The sequence below is a fragment of the Fukomys damarensis genome, unplaced genomic scaffold (assembly GCF_012274545.1).
Source record: "Fukomys damarensis isolate Sample0158 unplaced genomic scaffold, DMR_v1.0_HiC HiC_scaffold_33, whole genome shotgun sequence".
Classification (NCBI taxonomy): domain Eukaryota; kingdom Metazoa; phylum Chordata; class Mammalia; order Rodentia; family Bathyergidae; genus Fukomys; species Fukomys damarensis.
Genome location: NW_022900945.1, coordinates 18,477,991 through 18,485,158, shown reverse-complemented (window position 1 = coordinate 18,485,158; position 7,168 = coordinate 18,477,991). Strand labels below are relative to the sequence as shown.

Here is a 7,168-nt window from a genome sequence, read left to right as displayed (position 1 = left end):
ATAAATATTTGTGCAGCTGAAAGTGTTGCTAGTAGCAGGTTCTTGTTTGCAGCCTCAGGCAAAGCAAACAGCCAGTCATAGCCTGAGCACCGGCTTTGGGGACGTCACCCTCTTAGTCCACACCCTGCTTCGGCTTTGCCCAAGCGGACCCTGGGCACCACACGTTTGTTGAACATAGGCGAGCCTGATGCCGCCTCCCTGAAGTACCTTGGTGTGCTATGTACACATTCCTCATGCTGCAAGCTCAGGCGGGCAAACATAACTAGTTTTTCTAAAAGTGGACTTGAGTTCTACCTTGATTCGCCAATCTCATCACTTTCCAGGCAAACTCAGGCGCTTTGAGTGGTCTTAGTCACTTTAAATGTATGCTTAAACTTCTGTCCTTCCCATTTTCCCCACTGTGGCATCTCTGTCGGAAGCCACTTGGTCACGCCCAGCTGTTAGGGCGGAGTGAGTGGGCAGTGAACATCTGGTGCTCTACGGCAGATATTCTCCTTGTGCTTTTTTCGCTAAGAACTGATTTTAGCGCTGCTCTACAACCCCCTGGAGCCCACAGAAAACTCAGAGAGTGGGTTTGGTCCTTCCTGGGTCTGGCCATGGGATGAAACTTCTTCAGCGCTGCTGCTCCCGTGTCGCTGTGACACGAAGCACGTAAGCACAAACATTTGCTAGCCAAGTTGCTGACGGAAAGCAGGGTACAGTAGTCTGCATTTGTATTACTCAGGGTAGGCTAGGTTTTGCTGTAGTGGTGCATGCTGCTCAGATCTCAAAGGCTTAGAAGTGAAAGGTTTTATTTCTCAGTTGCTTAGCCTTCCTCGGTCAGCCCTGGTGCTTGCTATTGCATGCTCTCTTCATTCCTGAAGCCTCGATGATGGAGCTGATACTGCTGATGTCAGGTAGAGGAAAAAGAGAATAAAGTCAACCTTGTGCTGGTTTGTAAACCTCACACGTTATTGGCTAAAGCAAATCAAATGGATAAATTTGACATCAATACTCAGAGGAGTTCGATGCTCTCCTAGAATGTCACAGCTTTTATTTTAAATTGCAAGCTGCCCACATTTATAGCAGCACAGTTCCTAATAGATAAATCTTGAAAGTGTCCATCAACAGATGAATAGATAAAAATGTGACATTTTTACGCAATGGAGTACTACTCTGCTGTAAAAAGGATAAACTTGTGTCATTTGTAGGAAAATTACTTTGAGACTATAATATTAAGTAAAATAAATCAGACGCAGAAGCTTAAATATTGCATGGGTTCTCTTATATGAGGAAAGCAAAATATAAAGACCAAAATAAAATATAGATAATAGGAAATAAGGAGATAGATCTTTTCCAAAAGGGAAAGAGACCAAGAGATGGAGGAAGAGAGAAGGAGAGGAGAAGGGGGGATGCAAAAATAGAATCAAGATGTGTTATAATTATGTGTCAATTTCCCACTAGGAATGTAAGCATTATACTACAAACATGTACTAATAAAAAACTGGAAAAAAAACCCTGAAATAAAACACAACTTACTACCTTATTCCTGCATCCCTAAACTTAAGGGAGGGTCTAAATTTCTCTAAAAACTTAACGTGAGAAGTGTTGTGGTGTCAGAAACCGCAGGTCCATGGCTTCCAGTATTGTTTCTTCTCCAATCCAAATTCTCCTGCCCATGTCAGGAAACCCTATCTGGTCTCCAGGGAGGGCGCCCTGGTTCTACGTGTCTTCTCTTGGATTGTTTTTGGACAGAAAGTTCATGTTTAGCTTCTTTCTGATCTTAGCCTTTTGAAACTTAAGAGAACTCATTTTTGCAAATCACAAACATTGGTGTTTAAGATTATTTTTCCTTCTACAAGTTTAAGAAAACCTAGTTAGGAGCCTGCAGCTGAGAATTAACTTGTTCTTTCCATTTTTTTTTCTTTTAAAGATTTGTTGTTTGTTTTTCTGCTCCGTGTCCTCCCTTGATGGGTGTTTCCAGAAACAACAAATGCTCTCTCCTTGGATGGAAGCTCGTCTCAATTGGAAAGTAGCGAGGTAGTTTAATTGCTAAACTAAAGCCTGTTGGAGAACTCAAGACTGTTATCCTGAGTGAGTTTCTAAAGCATGGTTACCTTGATAGTTGTGGATTGTTATTTTCCAATTCCAGAAGCAACAAATGCTCTCTCCTTGGATGGAAGCTCGTCTCAATTGGAAAGTAGCGAGGTAGTTTAATTGCTAAACTAAAGCCTGTTGGAGAACTCAAGACTGTTATCCTGAGTGAGCTTCTAAAGCATGGTTACCTTGATAGTTGTGGATTGTTATTTTCCATCCCATGCTGTCCAAGGCTCATGGTGAAAAATGTGTCAAGGATTTATAATGCCAGCTTTTTCTTTTCTGCTTGGGATCTTTCCTTTGAGGATTGTGTTTGTGGCAGAGCAGTAGGCAAGCTCACAGGTGTGCTATGTCAGGATGCAGGTGAACCCATTTGAAAGTGAATAAGTGGAAAGTTTGGTTTAGCGCCTGGTTTCTTGGACCATTTAAAATTTAATCAATCCTTATAGCTCCATTAAGCTGTATGCATTTTTAAAATCTATAATGGAAAGGTATGGCTATGTTTACATATAGGAATCCACCATTTAAAGCATCATTTTTTTAAAAATTGGGTTATAAATATTATACATACTCAGTACAGAATATTTTGAAAATGTAGAAGAGTATAAACAAACTACACATAATCCCACCTCTCCCAGATAATAACACAACATAAGGAACATTTATTTGCAGTATTTTTTTTCTTGCATGCTTAAACACATGCTTGAAAATAAAGAGAACAAAATTGATTATGTAGTTTTATATTCTGCTTTTTATAAGAATATTAATAATGAAGTGAGAAGTATGTTCCTATGCCATTATATGTTTTTTGATACATGTTTGTTATGGCAGCACAATATTCTATCCCAGGGACATATTTATTTGATCAATTTCCTATTAGGTTTTTATGTTGTTTTTAACATTTAAACTGTATAATAATACTGAAATATTTACATTTACAATAAAATCTTTGTGTGCCTGTAATGTTGACTTTAGGATAATTTCCCACATGTGAAATCACTGAGTCAAATGGTATGAACATTATTAGGGTTCTTGATGTATTATTGCTCTTTTTATACAAGACAATAAATTCTAAGGTGCACAATTAGTACTTCATACCTTTTATGTATTATTTTATGTAGTTATGTAAGAATCAAATGATGCCACTTAAACATAATGTTTTCTTATCACTTATAACTTTTATTTTATAATTACTGAAAGAGCTTTTTGGAGTTATTTAAATATAAAAGTGGCTTATATTTTATTCTTATCTAGCTGTAAAGAAGGAACAAAAATCATGGTTAAGGTATTCATTTTTAAACTTCCCATTTTTCTGAGTCCCTTTACCACTCTGTGTGGTCTGTGATCTTAGTATCATCATAACATTGTGATGGCGCATATTTTTTTTTAAGTGTGTTCCTTTCTTTGCTCCAGGATTTGTTTCTAACCACTGACATTCTTAAAATTTGGTGTACTGGACAGGCAATGACAACTAAGTCACATCTTGACAGAAATCACAAAGCACATCTCAACACAGAACTATTAAAAATATACCTCTTTCTCGGTCACTTGTATTTCTTCTTCTGCAATTGTTCAAGTGCTTGGCTAATTTTTCTGTTCTGATGTTAATCTTTTACCTATTAGGAGTTTTCTACTTGCCTTCCTGATAAGCAATTTAGGAAAGGTGTTAATCTTTCATTTATCATATGTTGCAAATAGTTTTCTGGCTTAGGTTTTAGTGTGCTTTTAATTTAATTTTATGGTATTATTTTTATTATGTACAGACATATCTGTTCACATGTAGTCAATATTTTTCTCTGATTCCTTCACTTGTTCTTATATTTAAAAAGTTCTCCCTAAATTTAAAATAAATATTAAACTTTACTTTCTTCTAATTATTTCAGTCATCTCTCTGTTTGACAAAATAATTCTTTAAGGCATAATAAAATTACCTTGGTGAGAATCTAACCTTATTTTTTCCACAAAAGTCAATGACCTACACCAATACAACTGACAGAACTATACTTTTCCTACTAGTTTAAGATGTCAACTTCTTCAAATACAAATATTTTTACATTTACTAGCATCTGTATATAGGATAGCTATTCTCATCTAATACTCTTATACTTTGTACCTCTATTTTTGTTCCATGGTCATATTATTTTAACTATTAATTGAGGTAACTATATGATGTAGCAATCAAATATACGCTTTTGCATGTGAGTTATGTTTGGACAATAGGGACAAACTTAGACTTCTTACTATGGTTTTATGATGCATTTTCACATGTGCTTTAACAAGATTTCCCTCGTGACTTAATTTCAAAATCAGTAGCTCTTTTCTGAAGCATAAAAACATAGAGTTCTGAGAAATATTTTTACTTTATGTGTAAAGTTCTTCCATAATTCATGTGAGAATGGTTTGCTCAATCTAAATAAATTCATACTGATTTGGATTTTTTAAAAAAATTCTTTTGCTTTCTACTTAAATTTCATTCAGTGAAGCGATACTACCCAGGGCCATATACCTTGTTTATATCCTTTCTCTTGGTTTCCTTTGGTTTATACATCTTCAATTATTTGCTCAATCTTTCCTGGAAATTTCTAGCTGGCTGTGATCCCAGGTACCCTACATTCCTCCATTCTGTGTGTGCCATTCCATGTTTTCCTCCTGCTCACCTGTGTGGGCACCCTCATCACTTACAGGTGAGTAAAGTGCAACAGAGTCTCAATTCAGATACTCCCCAAGAGGAAGATACGTAGGTTTCTGTCCATGTGATCACAGGTCCAAGCTGAGTCAGGAGAAGAGGAATATGGTCCTTTCCTACAAATCCGGACAGTTGCCCAAGTAGCTTCCCAAGTCCCAGATTGTTTTGCATTGTGGTAGGAGCTAAACGGTTTTGAATTTTATTTGTCTTGCAACATTTATGCCTGCCTTGTAAATGCTGTCTGGTACATGTTCTCCAAGGCCACCATTCCTTCAGCCATTACATTTCTGTTCTATCAAGCACAGTGCAATGCCCACATCCCTCTATAGGCACAATGTTATAAAGCTTTGTGTCCATAGGAACATAAAAATACAAGGATGTTTGTTGATCAGCAAGTGTCTGTTGAAAACGTTTTGAATGACTTTCCAGCCAGGGACTTCTATGGCAAAGTAGAGATCACCAGGCTTCCTGCTTGTCAATATTGATGTCAATGTTTTGTTGTTGCTGGTTTTTTTTGTTTGTTTTTTGTTTGACAAGGTCTTGCTATATAGTTCCAACTGGCCTTGAACTCACCATGTAGCCTAGGCCTTGGACTCTGCAGTGATCCTTCTGACTCACCTCCCAAGGCTGGAATTACAGGCATGCGCCACCACACCCGGCTTTGATGTTAATTTCAATGAAAACATTTTGGTAGAGAATGAGACATCACAGATCCAACAAGGACTTATAAAAGGTTTGGTGGATAATTCCTGAGCTTCATCCTAAAAATTGGCTTTCGAAGCCTACATCTTTCTTTTCGGTTGTCCTTTGCCTTTTTAGCCCTGCTCTTGTCCCTAGGTCTTTATTGTTGCTCCCATTTTCCTTTGTCACTTCTTGCCTTTTCCCTCACACTAAGCTACTTTTATTAAAAATCACCTAGTAGCTAGAATGAGTTTTTTCTTCTGCCACACAATTCTCCATAACCCATTCTTTCTATTTTATTAGATTTATGTGTTAAAAGTTGTTGCACTGGTTTGTTCAGGATCCCTATTTTTCTTTGTAGTGCTTAAATTTAGGAAGTTCCCTAATTAGAAAATAATGTGTTTCCAACTTGCCTTCGTTAATAGCAGTCACTTGGAACAGATTTTCCCACCAGAAGAAGGGTCTTAGTGATGTTTACAATTCCAAGGACACTACATACTACACATTTACTGAGTCAAGTATTGGCTGAGGGCTGGCGACTGCGAATTCTTGTGTTTGCCAGCTTGTCTTTCAGCACTATGATGTTTGAGCAGGACTGTTTATTCCCTGATCCCATTCTCCTGTATCATGTGCAAGGGTCCTTTTTGTTCTGCTAAGCACACGATCTTTCTTTGGCATTGGCTTTGCAAACTGTAGCTTTCTCTACATAGTTCATCTGTAAGATACCGTAGTAATATTCGAGCCCGCCCCCACAAGATGAAGCAGCAACGATCTGCACATGTCGGTTGAAATTTAGCGGCCTTCCTGGGAATTTAGCAGTATCCTTAGGGCTGTCATGGTCTATGGAGTGAGATCCACTGAGAAACGAATATAACATTATTAAATTATTATCTTCAGAAACGGCAGAGTCTCTTTAATGGAGTAGAGCAATTGTCTGATAGGTTATTTCCTAGGACGTGATTTCCAAGTGATACACAGACGGGCTCATTGTCAATGCTGAATACCCAGTAAATGAATGAATGAATGAGTGGTGAATGGCAAAGGTATACAGGAAGGCATCTGGGTATATGTTTTTAGGATTTTTCTGGATTTGGGGCATGAGTGGGAAGGACTTTTCATCTCTTAATATTTCCTTGTTATGAGTCACCAGAAAGGCCCAACTTTGAGCACCTCTGTGGTCTCTATTTTGTTTTGCAGTCCAGAGACAACAAAGCCTTTATGACACTTGCTTTATTTTGCATCTTTTTTCTTTGCCAAAGGTGGGTCAGTTTTGAGAAACAATTTGTCCAAGACTATTTACCTCAGGAGGTCAAGAAGCTTCTCGCCAGAAGCATAAATATGCTTTGTATCCTGTTTCAACTTAAAAAGAAAGAGGTGGGGGTGAGCTTGGATGGCCCCAGGCCAGAAGTGCATGAACACCCCTGGTCTCTGGTAGTTGGAGTTTCAGAGCTGTCTGTCAGGTCTGGCAGCGGGCCTGCCTTCCACAGGTGGTAGGTGTGGCTGCTCCCCAAGCCACTTAGAACAAATCTGTCCCCGTCCAATGAGGACAAAGGACAGAGGGACTGCGTTTCAACCTGGAGCTCCCATGCGAGGTACGGCTGTCTTTACTGGGAGTCCCTCCTCACCCTCCTCACCTCGGGCGGGCCACCCTGCTGGGAACTCAGTCCCAGGGCTGCAGTGCGGCAGGGCTGGCGCCCCAGGTTGCGCGCTCGGCGGCCTGGCCGG

The 7,168-nt window shown here is 38.9% G+C and overlaps 1 protein-coding gene across 3 annotated transcripts in view; it reads left to right on the top strand.

Annotated features, from left to right (window-relative positions):
- Nucleotides 1-558: 558 nt before the first annotated feature.
- Lpar3 (lysophosphatidic acid receptor 3) overlaps nucleotides 559-7,168 on the top strand; it is an 82,175-nt gene continuing 75,565 nt past the window's right edge. The window contains exon 1 of one of the 3 annotated variants that reach the window (XM_033758377.1): nucleotides 559-651. The gene's annotated coding sequence lies outside the window, so the exon portion shown is untranslated. Of the gene's footprint in view, nucleotides 652-2,053; nucleotides 2,074-6,906; nucleotides 7,036-7,168 lie in introns of those variants that run through there. The other 2 variants (XM_033758378.1, XM_010636721.3) reach the window with 2 other exon arrangements.